Source organism: Panulirus ornatus, chromosome 24 (genome assembly GCF_036320965.1).
Source record: "Panulirus ornatus isolate Po-2019 chromosome 24, ASM3632096v1, whole genome shotgun sequence".
NCBI lineage: Eukaryota > Metazoa > Arthropoda > Malacostraca > Decapoda > Palinuridae > Panulirus > Panulirus ornatus.
Window position 1 is genome coordinate 16073181 of NC_092247.1, and position 24363 is coordinate 16097543.

General features: G+C 43.3%; 1 protein-coding gene across 2 annotated transcripts in view; it reads right to left on the reverse strand.

Annotated features, from left to right (window-relative positions):
• The window catches only part of LOC139757122 (uncharacterized), a 157664-nt gene that overhangs the window by 48144 nt on the left and 85157 nt on the right, over positions 1 to 24363 (reverse strand). The window lies entirely within an intron of this gene.

Here is a 24363-nt window from a genome sequence, read left to right on the forward strand (position 1 = left end):
TCAGAAGGGGTAGAGGATGAGAGGATTAGACGTTAGTTAAGAAAATGTGTGTTAGAAATACTTGGAGAGGGGAAGGGATTAATATACGGCAATTAGAAAGCAAATGACAGGGTTGACAGAGATGCCTTGTGGAAGGCGCTATACAGAATGGAAGGATAGCTACTGGATGCAGTAAGGACATTATGTTCTGTGTGTGTGTGTGTGTGTGTGTGTGTGTGTGTGTGTGTGTGTGTGTGTGAGTGTCTGTGTCTGTCTGTGTCTGTCTGTGTGTCTGTCTGTGTGTCTGTCTGTGTGTGTCTGTGTGTGTGTGTCTGTTTGTGTCTGTCTGTCTGTGTCTGTCTGTCTGTGTCTGTCTGTCTGTGTCTGTCTGTTTGTGTCTGTGTCTGTCTGTTTGTATCTGTGTCTGTCTGTTTGTGTCTGTGTCTGTCTGTTTGTGTCTGTGTGTGTGTGTGTGTGTGTGTGTGTGTGTGTGTGTGTGTGTGTGTGTGTGTGTGTGTGTCTGTGTGTCTGTCTGTCTGTCTGTCTGTCTGTCTGTCTGTCTGTCTGTCTGTCTGTCTGTGTATGTGTGTGTATGTGTGTGTGTGTGTGTGTGTGTCTGTGTGTGTGTGTCTGTGTATGTCTGTGTCTGTGTATGTCTGTGTCTGTGTGTATGTGTGTGGTTCCAAGCAAAGGTGGGTCAGCATCATAGATGCACAATGTCACTATGGCTATAAAATTGGCTCATGGATGGGTGGTGAAGGAGATACATGCAAAGGTCTTGAAAAGAGGTGCAGGTTTACAGTCCATTATGATGAGGGTGAGGGAGGCCTGGGAGGACAGTGAATTATCATTAACTGGGAACATAGCTCTGATGGCTGAATTGAGTGAGAAACTGCCAAAATTAGAATCTGAGTTTGAGAGAGTAAAGGACGAAGTTAAGAGTTAAGGTTACAAGGTTTAGCAGAGTGACAATGAGACTGGTTGGACTGGGTAAGAGACTGAATGAAAAGAACTTGGAAGAAGTGGTTTTTAAAAACCTGAGAGTGAACATAGCAGAAGGTGGAACTATGGGAGCTGAAGTGAAGCACTGGGTATGGGTGAGGCTAAGGTGGGAAATGACCCAGGTGCAGTGGAGTGTGTAATAACAAAGGTAATTGGAAATGACCCAGGTGCAGTGGAGTGTGTAATAACAATGGTAATTGAAAGTGAGGGCAAAGATGAGTATGCTTGGTATGGTAGTCCCAAAGCTGCTGTATGGCCATGATTCTTGGGCTATAAATATAAACGCATAAAAGGGTGGACGTGCTGAAAAGGAAGTGTCTGAGGACAAACTATGAGACAAAGAGCACTGACCATGAAAGGAATCATAATGTAAAAGAGAGGTGTCATAGATGTCCTAGGATGGCTAAAAGAGGTACAAAGGGTGTTCTGAAATTAGTCTGGACACATGAAGTGGGTGAGAAAAGAGGGGCAAAAAGAACATATATGTCAGAATTGGAGGAAGCGAGTGGGAGTACCTACCTACCTACGAGTACCGAAGATGAAATTTTGCTGTAAAGGTACAACGTGCTCAGCAGTTGTCTTTCTAACACTGTCTCCCACATTAGTCAGGTAGCTCCAAGAAATGGACAAAGAAATGCCAATCCACTCTCGCAAACTACTAGAAGCAGTGAAAAGATTTCACCAAGGATGTAAGGTATGTGTACAAGTAGGAGGAGAAGAGAGTGAGTGGTTCCTAGTGAAGGTTGGTCTGTAGCACGGGTGTGTGATGTTCCTATGATTGTTTAATTTGCTAATGGATGGGGTGCTTAGTAAGGTAAATGCAAGAGTTTTGGAGAGAGGAGTGAGTATGCAGTCTGTTGGGGATGAGAGCCTGAGAAGTGAGTCACTTTTTGTTCACCAATGATACAGCTGTAGTGGCTAATTTGAGTGGGAAATTGCAGAAGTTGGTGACTGAGTTTGGAAAAGAGTGTAAAAGCAGAAAGTTGAGGGTAAATGTAAATAAAAGCAAGGTTACTAGGCTCAGTAGGGATGAGGGACAGGTTAACGGGGATGTAAGTTTGAATGGAGAAAAATTGGAAGTGAAGTGTTTTAAATATCTGGGAGTGGACTTTGCAGCGAAAAAAACCATGGAAGAAGTGAGTCACAGGGTGGGGAAGGAAGCTAATGTTCTTGGAGCAATGAAAAAATGTTAGGAAGAAGAGAATATTATCTTAGTGACCAAAAATAGGAATGCTTGAAGGAATAGTAGTTCCAACAATGATATATGGCTGCGAGGAGAGTGGATGTGTTGGAGATCAAACATGTGAGGGCAATATGTGGGGTGAGGTAGTTTGACTGGTTTGATCGAGTAAGTAATGAAAAGGTAAGAGAGAGGTGTGGAAATAAAAATAGTTTGGGTGAGAGAGCAGAAGAGGGTGTGCTGAAATGGTTTGGATATATGGAGTGAATGAGAGAGGAAAGATTGACAAAGAGGATATATGTGTCAGAGGTAGAGGGAACGTGTAGAAGTGGGAAATCAAATTGAAGGTGGAAAGGATGGAGTGAAAAGATTCTGAGCAATCAGGGCCTGAACATACAGGAGGGTGAAAGGTGTGCAATGAATAGAGTGAATTGGAACGATGTGGTATATTGCGGTCGAAATGCTATCAATGGATTGAACCAGGGCATGTGAAGCATCTGGGGTAAACTATGGAAAGGTCTGTGGGGTCTGGATGTGGAAAGGAAGCTGTGGTTTTGGTGCACTGCACATGAAAGTTAGAGACTGGCTGTGAACAAATCTGGCCCTTTTAGTCTTTTCCTGGCACTACCTCACTGGAGGATGGGGGGATGCTATTTCATGTCTGGCAGGGCGGCGATGGGAATGGATGAAGGCAGCAAGTATGAATATGTACATGTGTATATATGTCTGTGTATGTATATGTATTATTTATATTTATTTATTTACTTTTCTTTGTCGCTGTCTCCCGCGTTAGTGAGGTAGCGTAAGGAAACAGACGAAAGAATGGCCCAACCCGCCCACATACACATGTATATAAATACACGTTCACACACGCAAATATACATACCTATAAATCTCAACGTATACACATATATATACACAACAGACATATACATATGTACACATGTACATAATTCATACTGTCTGCCTTTATTCAATCCCATCACCACCTCGCCACACATGAAATAACATCCCCCTTCCCCCTCATGTGTGCTATGTAGCACTAGGAAAAGACAACAAAGGCCCCATTCATTCACATTCAGTCTCTAGCTGTCATGTAATAATGCAGCGAAACCAAAGCTCCCTTTCCACATCCAGGCCCCACACAACTTTCCATGGTTTACCCCAGACACTTCACATGCCCTGGTTCAATCCATTGACAGCACGTCGACCCCGGTATACCATATCGTTCCAATTCACTCTGTTCTTTGCATGCCTTTCACCCTCCTGCATGTTCAGGCCCCGATCACTCAAAATCTTTTTCACTCCATCTTCCCACCTCCAATTTGGTCTCCCACTTCTCCTTGTTCTCTCCACCCCTGACACATATGTCCTTTTTGTCAATCTTTCCTCACTCATTCTCTCCATGTGACCAAACCATTTCAAAACACCCTCTTCTGCATCTCAATAACACTCTTTTTATTGCCACACATCTCTCTTACCCTATTATTACTTACTTGATCAAACCACCTCACACCACATATTGTCCTCAAACATCTCATTTCCAGCACATGCACCCTCCTGCACACAACTCTATCCATAGCCCACCCCTCGCAACCATACAACATTATTGGAACCACTATTCCTTCAAACATACCCATTTTTGCTTTCCGAGATAATGTTCTCGACTTCCACACATTCTTCAAGGCTCCCAGAATTTTCACCCCCTCCCCCACCCTATGATTCACCTCCGCTTCCATGGTTCCATCCGCTGCCAAATCCACTCCCAGATATCTAAAACACTTTACTTCCTCCAGTTTTTCTCCATTCAAACTTACCTCCCAATTGACTTGACCCTCAACCCTACTGTACCTAATAACCTTGCTCTTATTCACATTTACTCTCAACTTTCCTCTTTACCAAACTCAGTCACCAGCTTCTGCGGTTTCTCACGTGGATCAGCTACCAGCGCTGTATCATCAGCAAACAACAACTGACTCACTTCCTAAGCTCTCTCATCCACAACAGACTGCATACTTGCCTCTCTTTCCAAAACTCTTGCATTCACCTCCCTAACAACCCCATCCATAAACAAATTAAACAACCATGGAGACATCACACACCCTTGCCGCAAACCTACATTCACTGCGAACCAATCACTTTCCTCTTTTCCTACACGTACACATGCCTTACATCCTCAATAAAAACATTTCACTGCTTCTAACAACTTGCCTCCCACACCATATATTCTTAATACCTTCCACACAGCATCTCTATCAACTCTATCATATGCCTTCTCCAGATCCATAAATGTTACATACAAATCCATTTGCTTTTCTAAGTATTTCTCACATACATTCTTCAAAGCATACACCTGATCCTCACATCCTTTACCACTTCTGAAACCACACTGCTCTTCCCCAATCTGATGCTCTGTACATGCTTTCACCCTCTCAATCAATACCCTCCAATATAATTTACCAGGAATGCTCAACAAACTTATACCTCTGTAATTTGAGCACTCACCTTTGTCCTCTTTGCCTTTGTAAAATGGCACTATGCAAGCATTCCGCCAATCCTCAGGCACCTCACCATGAATCATACATACATTAAATAGCCTCACCAACCTGTCAACAATACAGTCACCCCCTTTTTTAATAAATTACACTGCAATACCATCCAAACCTACAACCTTGCTGGCTTTCATCGTCCACAAAGCTTTTACTACCTCTTCCCTGTTTACCAAATCATTTTCCCTCACCCTCTCACTTTGCACACCACCTCGACCAAAACACCCTATATCTGCCACTCTATCATCTAACACATTCAACAAACCTTCAAAATACTCATTCCACCTCCTTCTAACATCACCACTAGTTGTTATCAACTCCCCATTAGCCCCCTTCACTGAAGTTCCCATTTGTTCCCTTGTCTTACGCACTTTATTTACCTCCTTCCAAAACATCTTTTTATTCTCCCTAAAATCTAATGATACTCTCTCACCCCAACTCTCATTTGCCCTCTTTTTCATCTCTTGCACCTTTCTCTTGACCTCCTGCCTCTTTCTTTTATACATCTCCCACTCATATGCATTATTTCCCTGCAAAAATTGTCCAAATGCCTCTCTCTTTTCTTTCACTAATAATCTTCCTTCTTCATCCCACCACTCACTACCCTTTCTAATCTGCCCACCTCCCATGCTTCTCATGCCACAAGCATCTTTTGCGCAAGCCATCACTGCTTCCCTAAATACATCCCATTCATTTCCTACTCCCCTTACCGCCTTTGTTCTCACCTTTCTGCATTCTGTACTCAGTCTCTCCTGTTATTTATTACTTTGCTTTGTCGCTGTCTCCCGCGTTAGCGAGGTAGTGCAAGGAAACAGACGAAAGAATGGCCCAACCCACCCACATACACATGCATATAAATACACGTCCAAACACGCAAATATACATACCTATACATCTCAACATATACATGCCCTACACACACAGACATATAGTTACGAACACGTGGGTGTGTGCCCACATGTTCGTGTATATGTATGTGTGTGTCTTTGTGTATAGGGGAAAAGCTATTTCATGTTAGGGCGAGGGCCAAGGCCTTCCCTCCGCTATCGGCTCGGATTTTGCTTCCCGAACCAAACCATTAAGTGTAACGATGTCTTCTTCATACCTTCGAGAGGGAAACCAGATGGCCACGCCGGGCCATCAATCCAGTCCCCCCTCGACACTCAGACCTTTCATCCGAGGCACCAGGTCAAGTTGGGGTCAACCTAAGGCCCCCATACAGTGTCGTCGCTGTCAGGACAAGAGAAGGTGGAGCCCCTAGGCAAGATGTGGGCCAGACCTTAGGCCTCCTTCAGCCAATCACGTCAAGATGAGGGCGTGACAATCAGTCTTTTGACCTATCAAGGGCAACTGTGTCATTCTGACCTATCGTAGCCATAGGTGGCGGGTCGAGGCGTGGCTAGCTGTTCCTGCCTTGCTGGTCCTTCAGTTAAAAGGCTCAGATGATTGTCTGGGAGTCGATTCCTCCAGCAGTCCCGAGCCCAGCAAGGTAATGTAAGTCTCGAACCCTGTAGCCACCGCTGCCCCAGTTTGTAAGATGTTTACGGTGTCATGTCAGGTTTAGCTAAGTGTAACGATGATGTTTACTGTGTCACGTCAGGTTTAGCTAGGTGTAATGATGATGTTTACTGTGTCATGTCAGGTCTATCTAAGAGTAATGTTATCGAACAAAGTGTCGTAAAGGAAAGAGATCTCCTGGCTTAAAATCTTATCTGGAATGTTAACTCATGTTCAATGTTAACTCACATTCAATGTTCAATGTTAAACTCATGTTCAGTGTTAACGTAAATGATTCATGCCTGATTTATGTGCTTATCTTTGTACACCTGCATTCTTTCATTACAAGTAGATCTAATGTAATGCTGATCTTTAATTCAATCCCATAACTTTATGATTGTGTTATCCCGTTGTGAAACGTAACAAATCTAGCGTCCTTGCGAAGACGAGGATCAGTACATTGTTTGTAGCATATATATGTTACTGGCGACCTTAGTTGAATAAGTATATTGAGTTCGTAACAATACATATATACACATGTACACAATTCATTTTTTTTTTTTTTATACTTTGTCGCTGTCTCCCGCGTTTGCGAGGTAGCGCAAGGAAACAGACAAAGAAATGGCCCAACCCCCCCCATACACATGTATATACATACGTCCACACACGCAAATATACATACCTACACAGCTTTCCATGGTTTACCCCAGACACTTCACATGCCTTGATTCAATCCACTGACAGCACGTCAACCCCGGTATACCACATCGCTCCAATTCACTCTATTCCTTGCCCTCCTTTCACCCTCCTGCATGTTCAGGCCCCGATCACACAAAATCTTTTTCACTCCATCTTTCCACCTCCAATTTGGTCTCCCTCTTCTCCTTCCTCCCTCCACCTCCGACACATATATCCTCTTGGTCAATCTTTCCTCACTCATCCTCTCCATGTGCCCAAACCACTTCAAAACACCCTCTTCTGCTCTCTCAACCACGCTCTTTTTATTTCCACACATCTCTCTCACCCTTACGTTACTCACTCGATCAAACCACCTCACACCACACATTGTCCTCAAACATCTCATTTCCAGCACATCCATCCTCCTGCGCACAACTCTATCCACAGCCCACGCCTTGCAACCATACAACATTGTTGGAACCACTATTCCTTCAAACATACCCACTTTTGCTTTCCGAGATAATGTTCTCGACTTCCACACATTCTTCAAGGCCCCCAGAATTTTCGCCCCTTCCCCCACCCTATGATCCACTTCCGCTTCCATGGTTCCATCCGCTGCCAGATCCACTCCCAGATATCTAAAACACTTCACTTCCTCCAGTTTTTCTCCATTCAAACTCACCTCCCAATTGACTTGACCCTCAACCCTACTGTACCTAATAACCTTGCTCTTATTCACATTTACTCTTAACTTTCTTCTTCCACACACTTTACCAAACTCAGTCACCAGCTTCTGCAGTTTCTCACATGAATCAGCCACCAGCGCTGTATCATCAGCGAACAACAACTGACTCACTTCCCAAGCTCTCTCATCCCCAACAGACTTCATACTTGCCCCTCTTTCCAAAACTCTTGCATTTACCTCCCTAACAACCCCATCCATAAACAAATTAAACAACCATGGAGACATCACACACCCCTGCCGCAAACCTACATTCACTGAGAACCAATCACTTTCCTCTCTTCCTACACGTACACATGCATTACATCCTCGATAAAAACTTTTCACTGCTTCTAACAACTTTCCTCCCACACCATATATTCTTAATACCTTCCACAGAGCATCTCTATCAACTCTATCATATACCTTCTCCAGATCCATAAATGCTACATACAAATCCATTTGCTTTTCTAAGTATTTCTCACATACATTCTTCAAAGCAAACACCTGATCCACACATCCTCTACCACTTCTGAAACCACACTGCTCTTCCCCAATCTGATGCTCTGTACATGCCTTCACCCTCTCAATCAATACCCTCCCATATAATTTACCAGGAATACTCAACAAACTTATACCTCTGTAATTTGAGCACTCACTCTTATCCCCTTTGCCTTTGTACAATGGCACTATGCACGCATTCCGCCAATCCTCAGGCACCTCACCATGAGTCATACATACATTAAATAACCTTACCAACCAGTCAACAATACAGTCACCCCCTTTTTTAATAAATTCCACTGCAATACCATCCAAACCTGCTGCCTTGCCGGCTTTCATCTTCCGCAAAGCTTTCACTACCTCTTCTCTGATTACCAAATCATTTTCCCTAACCCTCTCACTTTGCACACCACCTCGACCAAAACACCCTATATCTGCCACTCTATCATCAAACACATTCAGCAAACCTTCAAAATACTCACTCCATCTCTTTCTCACATCACCACTACTTGTTATCACCTCCCCATTTGCGCCCTTCACTGAAGTTCCCATTTGCTCCCTTGTCTTACGCACTTTATTTACCTCCTTCCAGAACATCTTTTTATTCTCCCTAAAATCTAATGATACTCTCTCACCCCAACTCTCATTTGCCCTTTTTTTCACCTCTTGCACCTTTCTCTTGACCTCCTGTCTCTTTCTTTTATACATCTCCCACTCAATTGCATTTTTTCCCTGCAAAAATCGTCCAAATGCCTCTCTCTTCTCTTTCACTAATACTCTTACTTCTTCATCCCACCACTCACTTGTATTAACTTTCTAAAATGGGAAACAGAAGAAGGAGTCACGCGGGGAGTGCTCATCCTCATCGAAGGCTCAGAGTGGGGTGCCTAAATGTGTGTGGATGTAACCAAGATGTGAAAAAAGGAGAGATAGGTAGTATGTTTGAGGAAAGGAACCTGGATGTTTTGGCTCTGAGTGAAACGAAGCTCAAGGGTAAAGGGGAAGAGTGGTTTGGGAATGTCTGGGGAGTAAAGTCAGGGGTTAGTGAGAGGACAAGAGCAAGGGAAGGAGTAGCAATACTCCTGAAACAGGAGTTGTGGGAGTATGTGATAGAGTGTAAGAAAGTAAATTCTCGATTAATATGGGTAAAACTGAAAGTTGATGGAGAGAGGTGGGTGATTATTGGTGCATATGCACCTGGGCATGAGAAGAAAGATCAAGAGAGGCAAGTGTTTTGGGAGCAGCTGAATGAGTGTGTTAGTGGTTTTGATGCATGAGACCGGGTTATAGTGATGGGTGATTTGAATGCAAAGGTGAGTAATGTGGCAGTTGAGGGAATAATTGGTATACATGGGGTGTTCAGTGTTGTAAATGGAAATGGTGAAGAGCTTGTAGATTTATGTGCTGAAAAAGGACTGATGATTGGGAATACCTGGTTTAAAAAGCGAGATATACATAAGTATACTTATGTAAGTAGGAGAGATGGCCAGAGAGCGTTATTGGATTACGTGTTAATTGACAGGCGTGCGAAAGAGAGACTTTTGGATGTTAATGAGCTGAGAGGTGCAACTGGAGGGATGTCTGATCATTATCTTGTGGAGGCTAAGGTGAAGATTTGTATGGGTTTTCAGAAAAGAAGAGTGAATGTTGGGGTGAAGAGGGTGGTGAGAGTAAGTGAGCTTGAGAAGGAGACCTGTGTGAGGAAGTACCAGGAGAGACTGAGTACAGAATGGAAAAAGGTGAGAACAATGGAAGCAAGGGGAGTGGGGGAGGAATGGGATGTATTTAGGGAATCAGTGATGGATTGCGCAAAAGATGCTTGTGGCATGAGAAGAGTGGGAGGTGGGTTGATTAGAAAGGGTACATAATTCATAGTCTGACTTTATTCATTCCCATCGCCACCTTCCCACAAATGAAATAACAACCCCCTCCCCCCTCCTGTGTGCGAGGTAGCGCTAGGAAAAGACAACAAAGGCCCCATTCGTTCACACTCAGTCTCTAGCTGTCATGTAATAATGCACCGAAACCAAAGCTCCCTTTCCACATCCAGGCCCCACAGAACTTTCCATGGTTTACCCCAGAAGCTTCATATGCCCTGGTTCAATCCATTGACAGCACATCGACCCCGGTATACCACATCGTTCCAATTCACTCTATTCCTTCCACGCCTTTCACCCTCCTGCATGTTCAGGCCCCGATCACTCAAAATTTTTTTCACTCCATCTTTCCACCTCCAATTTGGTCTCCCACTTCTCCTCGTTCCCTCCACCTCTGACACATATATCCTCTTGGTCAATCTTTCCTCACTCATTCTTTCCATGTGACCAAACCATTTCAAAACACCCTCTTCTGCTCTCTCAACCACACTCTTTTTATTTCCACACATCTCTCTCACCCTTACATTACTTACTCGATCAAACCACCTCACACCACATATTGTCCTCAAACATCTCATTTCCAGCACATCCACCCTCCTGCGCACAACTCTATCCATAGCCCACCCCTCGCAACCATACAACATTGTTGGAACCACTATTCCTTCAAACATACCCATTTTTGCTTTCCGAGATAATGTTCTCAACTTCCAAACATTCTTCAAGGCTCCCAGAATTTTCGCCACCTCCCCCACCCTATGATTCACTTCCGCTTCCATGGTTCCATCCGCTGCCAGATCCACTCCCAGATATCTAAAACTCTTCACTTCCTCCAGCTTTTCTCCATTCAAACTTACCTCCCAATTGACTTGACCCTCAACCCTACTGTACCTAATAACCTTGCTCTTATTCACATTTACTCTTAACTTTCTTCTTTCACACACTTATATATATATATATATATATATATATATATATATATATATATATATATATATATATATATATTTTTTTTCATACTATTCGCCATTTCCCGCGTTTGCGAGGTAGCGTTAAGAACAGAGGACTGGGCCTTAGAGGGAAAAATCCTCACCTGGCCCCCTTCTCTGTTCCTTCTTTTGGAAAATTAAAAAAAAACGAGAAGGGAGGATTTCCAGCCACCCACTCCCTCCCCTTTTAGTCGCCTTCTATGACACGCAGGGAATACGTGGGAAGTATTCTTTCTCCCCTATCCCCAGGGATATATATATATATATATATATATATATATATATATATATATATATATATATATATATATATATATATATATATTTTTTCAAACTATTCGCCATTTCCCGCATTAGCGAGGTAGCGTTAAGAACAGAGAGCTGGGCCATTGAGGGGATATCCTCACCTGGCCCCCTTCTCTGTTCCTTCTTTTGGAAAATTAAAAAAAAAATTGAGAGGGGAGGATTTCCAGCCCCCCGCTCCCTTCCCTTTTAGTCGCCTTCTACGACACGCAGGGAATACGTGGGAAGTATTCTTTCTCCCCTATCCCCAGGGATATATATATATATATATATATATATATATATATATATATATATATATATATATATATTTTTTTTTTTCTTGCTTTGTCGCTCTCTCCCGCGTTTGCTAGGTAGCGCAAGGAAACAGATGAAAGATATGGCCCAACCCCCCCCATACACATGTATATACATACGTCCACACACACAAATATACATACCTACACAGCTTTCCATGGTTTACCTCAGACGCTTCACATGCCCCGATTCAATCCACTGACAGCACGTCAACCCCGGTATACCACATCGATCCAATTCACTCTATTCCTTGCCCTCCTTTCATCCTCCTGCATGTTCAGGCCCCGATCACACAAAATCTTTTTCACTCCATCTTTCCACCTCCAATTTGGTGTCCCACTTCTCCTCGTTCCCTCCACCTCCGACACATATATCCTCTTGGTCAATCTTTCCTCACTCATTCTCTCCATGTGCCCAAACCATTTCAAAACACCCTCTTCTGCTCTCTCAACCACGCTCTTTTTATTTCCACACATCTCTCTTACACTTACGTTACTTACTCGATCAAACCACCTCACACCACACATTGTCCTCAAACATCTCATTTCCAGCACATCCATCCTCCTGCACACAACTCTATCCATAGCCCACGCCTCACAACCATACAACATTGTTGGAACCACTATTCCTTCAAACATACCCATTTTTGCTTTCCGAGATAATGTTCTCGACTTCCACACATTCTTCAAGGCTCCCAGAATTTTCGCCCCCTCCCCCACCCTATGATCCACTTCCGCTTCCATGGTTCCATCTATTTCATTTCAAGCTAGAAGTTTCAGTTTTCTAAATTATTTCTTACATTTTTCATATGTATATATATGTATATGCGTGTGTGTATGTGTATATGTGCGTATGTATGTGTATGTATATATATATGTATATATACATATATTATCCCTGGGGATAGGGGTGAAAGAATACTTCCCACGCATTCCTCGCATGTCGTAGAAGGCGACTAGAGGGGACGGGAGCGGGGGGCCAGAAATCCTCCCCTCCTTGTATTTTTTTTTAACTTTCTAAAATGGGAAACAGAAGAAGGAGTCACGCGGGGAGTGTTCATCCTCCTCAAAGGCTCAGACTGGGGTGTCTAAATGTGTGTGGATGTAACCAAGATGTGAAAAAAGGAGAGATAGGTAGTATGTTCGAGGAAAGGAACCTGCATGTTTTGGCTCTGAGTGAAACGAAGCTCAAGGGTAAAGGGGAAGAGTGGGTTGCGAATGTCGTGGGAGTAGTAAAGTCAGGGGTTAGTGAGAGGACAAGAGCAAGGGAAGGAGTAGCACTACTCCTGAAACAGGGGTGGTGGGACTATGTGATAGAGTGTAAGAAAGTAAACTCTAGACTGATATGGGTAAAACTGAAAGTGGATGGAGAGAGATGTTCTGGAAGGAGGTAAATAAAGTGTGTAAGACAAGGGAGCAAATGGGAACTTCAGTGAAGGGCGCAAATGGGGAGGTGATAACAAGTAGTGGTGATGTGAAAAGGAGATGGAGTGAGTATTTTGAAGGTTTGTTGAATGTGTTTGATGATAGAGTGGCAGATATAGGGTGCTTTGGTCGAGGTGGTGTGCAAAGTCAGAGGGTTAGGGAAAATGATTTGGTAAACAGAGAAGAGGTAGTGAAAGCTTTGCGGAAGATGAAAGCCAGCAAGGCAGCAGGTTTGGATGGTATTGCAGTGGAATTTATTAAAAAAGGGGGTGACTGTATTGTTGACTGGTTGGTAAGGTTATTTAATGTATGTATGACTCATGGTGAGGTGCCTGAGGATTGGCGGAATGCGTGCATAGTGACATTGTACAAAGGCAAAGGGGATAAGAGTGAGTGCTCAAATTACAGAGGTATAAGTTTGTTGAGTATTCCTGGTAAATTATATGGGAGGGTATTGATTGAGAGGTTGAAGGCATGTACAGAGCATCAGATTGGGGGAGAGCAGTGTGGTTTCAGAAGTGGTAGAGGATGTGTGGATCAGGTGTTTGCTTTGAAGAATGTATGTGAGAAATACTTAGAAAAGCAAATGGATTTGTATGTAGCATTTATGGATCTGGAGAAGGCATATGATAGAGTTGATAGAGATGCTCTGTGGAAGGTATTAAGAATATATGGTGTGGGAGGCAAGTTGTTAGAAGCAGTGAAAAGTTTTTATCGAGGATGTAAGGCATGTGTACGTGTAGGAAGAGAGGAAAGTGATTGGTTCTCAGTGAATGTAGGTCTGCGGCAGGGGTGTGTGATGTCTCCATGGTTGTTTAATTTGTTTATGGATGGGGTTGTTAGGGAGGTAAATGCAAGAGTTTTGGAAAGAGGGGCAAGTATGAAGTCTGTTGGGGATGAGAGAGCTTGGGAAGTGAGTCAGTTGTTGTTCGCTGATGATACAGCGCTGGTGGCTGATTCATGTGAGAAACTGCAGAAGCTGGTGACTGAGTTTGGTAAAGTGTGTGGAAGAAGAAAGTTAAGAGTAAATGTGAATAAGAGCAAGGTTATTAGGTACAGTAGGGTTGAGGGTCAATTCAATTGGGAGGTGAGTTTGAATGGAGAAAAACTGCAGGAAGTGAAGTGTTTTAGATATCTGGGAGTGGATCTGGCAGCGGATGGAACCATGGAAGCGGAAGTGGATCATAGGGTGGGGGAGGGGGCGAAAATTCTGGGAGCCTTGAAGAATGTGGGGAAGTCGAGAACATTATCCCGGAAAGCAAAAATGGGTATGTTTGAAGGAATAGTGGTTCCAACAATGTTGTATGGTTGCGAGGCGTGGGCTATGGATAGAGTTGTGCGCAGGAGGATGGATGTGCTGGAAATGAGATGTTTGAGGACAATGTGTGGTGTGAGGTGGTTTGATCGAGTGAGTAACGTAAGGGTAAGAGAGATGTGTGGAAATAAAAAGAGCGTGGTTGAGAGAGCAGAAGAGGGTGTTTTTAAGTGGTTTGGGAACATGGAGAGAATGAGTGAGGAAAGATTGACCAAGAGGATATATGTGTCGGAGGTGGAGGGAACGAGGAGAAGAGGGAGACCAAATAGGAGGTGGAAAGATGGAGTGAAAAAGATTTTGTGTGATCGGGGCCTGAACATGCAGGAGGGTGAAAGGAGGGCAAGGAATAGAGTGAATTGGAGCGATGTGGTATACCGGGGTTGACGTGCTGTCAGTGGATTGAATCAAGGCATGTGAAGCGTCTGGGGTAAACCTTGGAAAGTTGTGTAGGTATGTATATTTGCGTGTGTGGACGTATGTATATACATGTGTATGGGGGGGGGCCATTTCTTTCGTCTGTTTCCTTACGCTACCTCGCAAACGCGGGAGACCGGAAAAAAAAAAAAAAAAAAATGCACCTGGGAGTGAGAAGAAAGATCGTGAGAGGCAAATGTTCTGGGAGCAGCTGAGTGACTGTGTTAGTGGTTTTGATGCACAAGACCAGGTTATAGTGATGGGTGATTTGAATGCAAAGGTGAGTAATGTGGCAGTTGAGGGAATAATTGGTATACATGGGGTGTTCAGTGTTGTAAATGGAAATGGTGAAGAGCTTGTAGATTTATGTGCTGAAAAAGGACTGGTGATTGGGAATACCTGGTTTAAAAAGCGAGATATACATAAGTATACGTATGTAAGTAGGAGAGATGGCCAGAGAGCGTTATTGGATTACGTGATAATTGACAGGCGCGCGAAAGAGACACTTTTGGATGTTAATGTGCTGAGAGGTGCAACTGGAGGGATGTCTGATCATTATCTTGTGGAGGCTAAGGTAAAGATTTGTATGGGTTTTCAGAAAAGAAGAGTGAATGTTGGGGTGAAGAGGGTGGTGAGAGCAAGTGAGCTTGGGAAGGAGACTTGTGTGAGGAAGTACCACGAGAGACTGAGTACAGAATGGAAAAAGGTGAGAACAATGGAAGTAAGGGGAGTGGGGGAGGAATGGGATGTATTTAGGGAATCAGTGATGGATTGCACAAAAGATGCTTGTGGCATGAGAAGAGTGGGAGGTGGGTTGATTAGAAAGGGTAGTGAGTGGTGGGATGAAGAAGTAAGATTATTAGTGAAAGAGAAGAGAGAGGCATTTGGACGATTTTTGCAGGGAAAAAATGCAATTGAGTGGGAGATGTATAAAAGAAAGAGACAGGAGGTCAAGAGAAAGGTGCAAGAGGTGAAAAAGAGGGCAAATGAGAGTTGGGGTGAGAGAGTATCATTAAATTTTAGGGAGAATAAAAAGATGTTCTGGAAGGAGGTAAATAAAGTGCGTAAGACAAGGGAGCAAATGGGAACTTCAGTGAAGGGCACAAATGGGGAGGTGATATCAAGTAGTGGTGATGTGAAAAGGAGATGGAGTTAGTATTTTGAAGGTTTGTTGAATGTGTTTGATGATAGAGTGGCAGATATAGGGTGTTTTGGTCGAGGTGGTGTGCAAAGTGAGAGGGTTAGGGAAAATGATTTGGTAAACAGAGAAGAGGTAGTAAAAGCTTTGCAGAAGATGAAAGCCTGCAAGGCAGCAGATTTGGATGGTATTGCAGTGGAATTTATTAAAAAAGGGGGTGACTGTATTACTGACTGGTTGGTAAGGTTATTTAATGTATGTATGACTCATGGTGAGGTGCCTGAGGATTGGCGGAATGCGTGCATAGTGCCATTGTACAAAGACAAAGGGGATAAGAGTGAGTGCTCAAATTACAGAGGTACAAGTTTGTTAAAGAGTCCTGGTAAATTATATGGGAGGGTATTGATTGAGAGGGTGAAGGCATATACAGAGCATCAGATTGGGGAAGAGCAGTGTGGTTTCAGAAGTGGTAGAGGATGTGTGGATCAGGTGTTTGCTTTGAAGAATGTATGTGAGAAATACTTAGAAAAGCAAATGGATTTGTATGTAGCATTTATGGATCTGGAGAAGGCATATGATAGAGTTGATAGAGATGCTCTGTGGAAGGTATTAAGAATATATGGTGTGGGAGGCAAGTTGTTAGAAGCAGTGAAAAGTTTTTATCGAGGATGTAAGGCATGTGTACGTGTAGGAAGAGAGGAAACTGATTGGTTCTCAGTGAATGTAGGTTTGCGGCAGGGGTGTGTGATGCCTCCATGGTTGTTTAATTTGTTTATGGATGGGGTTGTTAGGGAGGTGAATGCAAGAGTTTTGGAAAGAGGGGCAAGTATGAAGTCTGTTGTGGATGAGAGAGCTTGGGAAGTGAGTCAGTTGTTGTTCGCTGATAATACAGCGCTGGAGGCTGATTCATGTGAGAAACTGCAGAAGCTGGTGACTGAGTTTGGTAAAGTGTGTGAAAGAAGAAAGTTAAGAGTAAATGTGAATAAGAGCAAGGTAATTAAGTACAGTAGGGTTGAGGGTCAAGTCAATTGGGAGATAAGTTTGAATGGAGAAAAACTGGAGGAAGTAAAGTGTTTTAGATATCTGGGAGTGGATCTGGCAGCGGATGGATATATATATATATATATATATATATTTTTTTTTTTTTTTTTTTTTTTCATACTATTCGCTATTTCCCACGATAGTGAGGTAGCGTTAAGAACAGAGGACTGGGCCTTTGAGGGAATATCCTCACCTGGACCTCTCCTCTGTTCCTTCTTTTGGAAAAAAAAAAAAAAAAAAAAACGAGAGGGGAGGATTTCCAGCCCCCCGCTCCCTTCCCTTTTAGTCGCCTTCTACGACACGCAGGGAATACGTGGGAAGTATTCTTTCTCCCCTATCCCCAGGGATGATATATATATATGATATATATATATATATATATATATATATATATATATATATATATATATATATATATATATATATATATATATATATATATATATATATATTTTTTTTTTTTTTTTTTGCCGCTGTCTCCCGCGTTTGTGAGGTAGCGCAAGGAAACAGACGAAAGAAATGGCCCAACCCACCCCCATACACATGCCTTGATTCAATCCACTGACAGCACGTCAACCCCGATATACCACATCGCTCCAATTCACTCTATTCTTTGCCCTCCTTTCACCCTCCTGCATGTTCAGGCCCCGATCACACAAAATCTTTTTCACTCCATCTTTCCACCTCCAATTTGGTCTCCCTCTTCTCCTCGTTCCCTCCACCTCCGACACATATATCCTCTTGGTCAATCTTTCCTCACTCATTCTCTCCATGTGACCAAACCATTTCAAAACACCCTCTTCTGCTCTCTCAACCACGCTCTTTTTATTTCCACATCTCTCTTACCCTTACGTTACTTACTCGATCAAACCACCTCACACCACACATTGTCCTCAAACATCTCATTTCCAGCACATCCATCCTCCTGCGCACAACTCTATCCATAGTCCACGCCTCGCAACCATACAACATTGTTGGAACCACTATTCCTTCAAACATACCCATTTTTGCTTTCCGAGATAATGTTCTCGACTTCCACACATTCTTCAAGGCTCCCAGAATTTTCGCCCCCTCCCCCACCCTATGATCCACTTCCGCTTCCATGGTTCCATCCGCTGCCAGATCCACTCCCAGATATCTAAAACACTTCACTTCCTGCAGTTTTTCTCCATTCAAACTCACCTCCCAATTGAATTGACCCTCAACCCTACTGTACCTAATAACCTTGCTCTTATTCACATTTACTCTTAACTTTCTTCTTCCACACACTTTACCAAACTCAGTCACCAGCTTCTGCAGTTTCTCACATGAATCAGCCACCAGCGCTGTATCATCAGCGAACAACAACTGACTCACTTCCCAAGCTCTCTCATCCACAACAGACTTCATACTTGCCCCTCTTTCCAAAACTCTTGCATTCACCTCCCTAACAACCCCATCCATAAACAAATTAAACAACCATGGAGACATCACACACCCCTGCCGCAAACCTACATTCACTGAGAACCAATCACTTTCCTCTCTTCCTACACGTACACATGCCTTACATCCTCGATAAAAACTTTTCACTGCTTCTAACAACTTGCCTCCCACACCATATATTCTTAATACCTTCCACAAAGCATCTCTATCAACTCTATCATATGCCTTCTCCAGATCCATAAATGCTACATACAAATCCATTTGCTTTTCTAAGTATTTCTCACATACATTCTTCAAAGCAAACATCCCAGGGGGTAGGGGAGAAAGAATACTTCCCACGCATTCCTCACGTGTCTTAGAAGGCGACTAAAGGGGACGGGAGCGGGGGGCTAGAAACCCTCCCCTCCTTGTATTTCAACTTTCTAAAAGGGGAAACAGAAGGAGTCACGCGAGGAGTGCTCATCCTCCTCGAAGGCTCAGATTGGGATGTCTAAATGTGTGTGGATGTAACCAAGATGAGAAAAAAGGAGAGATAGGTATTATGTTTGAGGAAAGGAACCTGCACGTTTTGGCTCTGAGTGAAACAAAGCTCAAGGGTAAAGGGGAAGAGTGGTTTGCGAATGTCGTGGGAGTAGTAATGTCAGGGGTTAGTGAGAGGACAAGAGCAAGGGAAGGAGTAGCACTACTCCTGAAACAGGGGTGGTGGGACTATGTGATAGAGTGTAAGAAAGTAAACTCTAGATTGATATGGGTAAAACTGAAAGTGGATGGAGAGAGATGGGTGATTATTGGTGCATATGCACCTGGGCATGAGAAGAAAGATCATGTTCTGGGAGCAGCTGAGTGACTGTGTTAGTGGTTTTGATGCACAAGACCGGGTTATAGTGATGGGTGATTTGAATGCAAAGGTGAGTAATGTGGCAGTTGAGGGAATAATTGGTATACATGGGGTGTTCAGTGCTGTAAATGGAAATGGTGAAGAGCTTGTAGATTTATGTGCTGAAAAAGGACTGGTGATTGGGAATACCTGGTTTAAAAAGCGAGATATACATAAGTATACATATGTAAGTAGGAGAGATGGCCAGAGAGCATTATTGCATTATGTGTTAATTGATAGGCGCACGAAAGAGAGACTTTTGGATGTTAATGTGCTAATAGGTGCAACTGGAGGGATGTCTGATCATTATCTTGTGGAGGCGAAGGTGAAGATTTGTATGGGTTTTCAGAAAAGAAGAGAGAATGTTGGGGTGAAGAGGGTGGTGAGAGTAAGTGAGCTTGGGAAGGAGACTTGTGTGAGGAAGTACCACGAGAGACTGAGTACAGAATGGAAAAAGGTGAGAACAAAGGAGGTAAGGGGAGTGGGGGAGCAATGGGACATATTTAGGGAAGCAGTGATGGCTTGCGCAAAAGATGCTTGTGGCATGAGAAGCGTGGGAGGTGGGTTGATTAGAAAGGGTAGTAAGTGGTGGGATGAAGAAGTAAGATTATTAGTGAAAGAGAAGAGAGAGGCATTTGGACGATTTTTGCAGGGGAATAATCCAAATGAGTGAGAGATGTATAAAAGAAAGAGACAGGAGGTCAAGAGAAAGGTGCAAGAGGTGAAAAAGAGGGCAAATGAGAGATGGGGTGAGAGAGTATCATTAAATTTTAGGGAGAATAAAAAGATGTTTTGGAAGGTGGTAAATAAAGTACGTAAGACACGGGAGCAAATGGGAACTTCAGTGAAGGGGGCTAATATGGAGGTGATAACATGTAGTGGTGACGTGAGAAGGAGATGGCGTGATTATTTTGATGGTTTGTTGAATGTGTTTGATGATAGAGTGGCAGATATAGGGTGTTTTGGACGAGGTGGTGTGCAAAGTGAGAGGGTTAGGGAAAATTATTTGGTAAACAGAGAAGAGGTAGTAAAAGCTTTGCAGAAGATGAAAGCCTGCAAGGCAGCAGGTTTGGATGGTATTACATGGGAATTTATTAAAAAAGGGGGTGACTGTATTGTTGACTGGTTGGTAAGGTTATCTAATGTATGTATGATTCATGGTGAGGTGCCTGAGGATTGGCGGAATGCTTGCATAGTGCCATTGTACGAAGGCAAAGGGGATAAGAGTGAGTGCTCAAATTACTGAGGTATACGTTTGTTGAGTATTCCTGGGAAATTATATGGGAGGGTATTGATTAAGAGGGTGAAGGCATGTACAGAGCATCACAATGGGGAAGAGCAGTGTGGTTTCAGAAGTGGTAGAGAATGTGTGGATCAGGTGTTTGCTTTGAAGAATGTATGTGAGAAATACTTAGAAAAGCAAATGGATTTGTATGTAGTATTTATGGATCTGGAGAAGGCATATGATAAGAGTTGATAGAGATGCTTTGTTGTAGGTACTAAGAATATATGGTGTGGGAGGCAAGTTGTTAGAAGCAGTGAAAAGTTTTTATCGAGGATGTAAGGCATGTGTACGTGTAGGAAGAGAGGAAACTCATTGGTTCTCAGTGAATGTAGGTTTGCGGCAGGGGTGTGTGATGTCTCCATGGTTGTTTAATTTGTTTATGGATGGGGTTGTTAGGGAGGTGAATGCAAGAGTTTTGGAAAGAGGGGCAAGTATGAAGTCTGTTGGGGATGAGAGAGCTTGGGAAGTGAGTCAGTTGTTGTTCGCTGATGATACAGCGCTGGAGGCTGATTCACGTGAGAAACTGCAGAAGCTGGTGACTGAGTTTGGTAAAGTGTGTGGAAGATGAAAGTTAAGAGTAAATGTGAATAAGAGCAAGGTTATTAGGTACAGTAGGGTTGAGGGTCAAGTCACTTGGGAGGTAAGTTTGAATGGAGAAAAACTGCAGGAAGTAAAGTGTTTTAGATATCTAGGAGTGGATCTGGCAGCGGATGGAACCATGGAACCGGAAGTGGATCATAGGGTGGGGGAGGGGGCGAAAATCCTGGGAGCCGAAAGCAAAAATGGCTATGTTTGAAGGAATAGTGGTTCCAACAATGTTGTATGGTTGCAAGGCATGGGCTATGGATAGAGTTGTGCGCAGGAGGGTGGATGTGCTGGAAATGAGATGCTTGAGGACAATATGTGGTGTGAGGTGGTTTGATCGAGTAAGTAATGTAAGGGTAAGAGAGATGTGCGGAAATAAAAAAAGCGTGGTTGAGATAGCAGAAGAGGGTGTTTTGAAATGGTTTGGGCACATGGAGAGAATGAGTGAGGAAAGATTGACCAAGAGGATATATGTGTCGGAGGTGGAGAGAACGAGGAGAAGTGGGAGACCAAATTGGAGGTGGAAAGATGGAGTGAAAAAGATTTTGAGTGATCGGGGCCTGAACATGCAGGAGGGTGAAAGGCGGGCAAGGAATAGAGTGAATTGGATCGATGTGGTATACCAGGGTAGACATGCTGTCAATGGATTAAATCAGAGCATGTGAAGTGTCTGGGGTAAACCATGGAAAGTTCTGTGGGGCCTGGATGTGGAAAGGGAGCTGTGGTTTCGGGCATTATTACATGACAGCTAGAGACTGAGTGTGAACGAATGGGGCCTTTGTTGTCTTTTCCTAGTGCTACCTCGCACACATGAGGGGGGAGGGGGATGTTATTCCATGTGTTGCGAGATGGCGATGGGAATGAATAAAGGCAGTGTGAATTGTGTGCATGTGTATATATGTATGTGTCTGTGTGTGTATATATATGTGTACATTGAGATGTATGGGTATGTATATTTGCGTGTGTGGACGTGTATGTATATACATGTGTATGGGGGTGAGTTGGGCCATTTCTTTCGTCTGTTTCCTTGTGCTACCTTGCAAATGCGGGAGACAGCAACAAAGCAAAATAAAAAAAATAATAATATATTAATATATGTGTGTGTGCGTGTATGTGGGTGAATGGGCCATTCTTTATCTGTGTCCTGGCACGACCTCACTGAAGCAGGAAACAGCAATGAAGTATCATATATAATAAATATAATGTGTATATGAGTGGATGGGTCATTCTTTATCCATTTCCTGGTGCTACCTCGCTAACACAGGAAATGGCATTCAAGTATAATGTAATAATATAATAAATAATTTACATGTATGAGTATGTATGTATATGTGTGTATATAAGTAGATCTTTTTTTTTATCTTATCATACTTGATTGCCGTTTCCCAGGTCAGCAAGGTAGTGCCCATACATGCAAATATATATATATTTTTTTTTTTTTTTATACTTTGTCGCTGTCTCCCGCGTTTGCGAGGTAGCGCAAGGAAACAGACGAAAGAAATGGCCCAGCCCCCCCCATACACATGTACATACACACGTCCACACACGCAAATATACATACCTACACAGCTTTCCTTGGTTTACCCCGGACGCTTCACATGCCTTGATTCAATCCACTGACAGCACGTCAACCCCTGTATACCACATCGCTCCAATTCACTCTATTCCTTGCCCTCCTTTCACCCTCCTGCATGTTCAGGCCCCGATCACACAAAATCCTTTTCACTCCATCTTTCCACCTCCAATTTGGTCTCCCTCTTCTCCTCGTTCCCTCCACCTCCGACACATATATCCTCTTGGTCAATCTTTCCTCACTCATTCTCTCCATGTGCCCAAACCATTTCAAAACACCCTCTTCTGCTCTCTCAACCACGCTCTTTTTATTTCCACACATCTCTCTTACCCTTACGTTACTTACTCGATCAAACCACCTCACACCATACATTGTCCTCAAACATCTCATTTCCAGCACATCCATCCTCCTGCGCACAACTCTATCCATAGCCCACGCCTCGCAACCATACAACATTGTTGGAACTACTATTCCTTCAAACATACCCATTTTTGCTTTCCGGGATAATGTTCTCGACTTCCACACATTTTTCAAGGCTCCCAAAATTTTCGCCCCCTCCCCCACCCTATGATCCACTTCCGCTTCCATGGTTCCATCCGCTGACAGATCCACTCCCAGATATCTAAAACACTTCACTTCCTCCAGTTTTTCTCCATTCAAACTCACCTCCCAATTGACTTGACCCTCAACCCTACTGTACCTAATAACCTTGCTCTTATTCACATTTACTCTTAACTTTCTTCTTCCACACACTTTACCAAACTCCGTCACCAGCTTCTGCAGTTTCTCACATGAATCCGCCACCAGCGCTGTATCATCAGCGAACAACAACTGACTCACTTCCCAAGCTCTCTCATCCCCAACAGACTTCATACTTGCCCCTCTTTCCAAGACTCTTGCATTTACCTCCCTAACAACCCCATCCATAAACAAATTAAACAACCATGGAGACATCACACACCCCTGCCGCAAACCTACATTCACTGAGAACCAATCACTTTCCTCTCTTCCTACACGTACACATGCCTTACATCCTCGATAAAAACTTTTCACTGCTTCTAACAACTTGCCTCCCACACCATATATTCTTAATACCTTCCACAGAGCATCTCTATCAACTCTATCATATGCCTTCTCCAGATCCATAAATGCTACATACAAATCCATTTGCTTTTCTAAGTATTTCTCACATACATTCTTCAAAGCAAACACCTGATCCACACATCTTCTACCACTTCTGAAACCACACTGCTCTTCCCCAATCTGATGCTCTGTACATGCCTTCACCCTCTCAATCAATACCCTCCCATATAATTTATATATACAAATATATATACATATACATATTAACATACACACATATTAATACCCATACTCAGACATATAAATACAAATGCACCTACATATTCATACTCGCTTGCCTTCATTCATTCCCAGTGTCACCTAGCCCCACAGAAAACAGCATCACCACCCCCTGCATCAGCAAGAAAATGCCAGGAAAACAGGCAAAAAAGGCCACATTCGTTCACTCACAGTCTCTAGTTGTCATGTGTAATGTACCAAAACCACAACTTCCTATCCACAACCAGGCTCCATAGACCTTTCTATGGTTAACCCCAGACGTTTTACATGCCCTGGTTCAGTCCACTGACAGCATGTTGACCCTGGTATACTGCATCGTTCCATTTCACTCTATTCCTTGCATGCCTCTCACCCTCC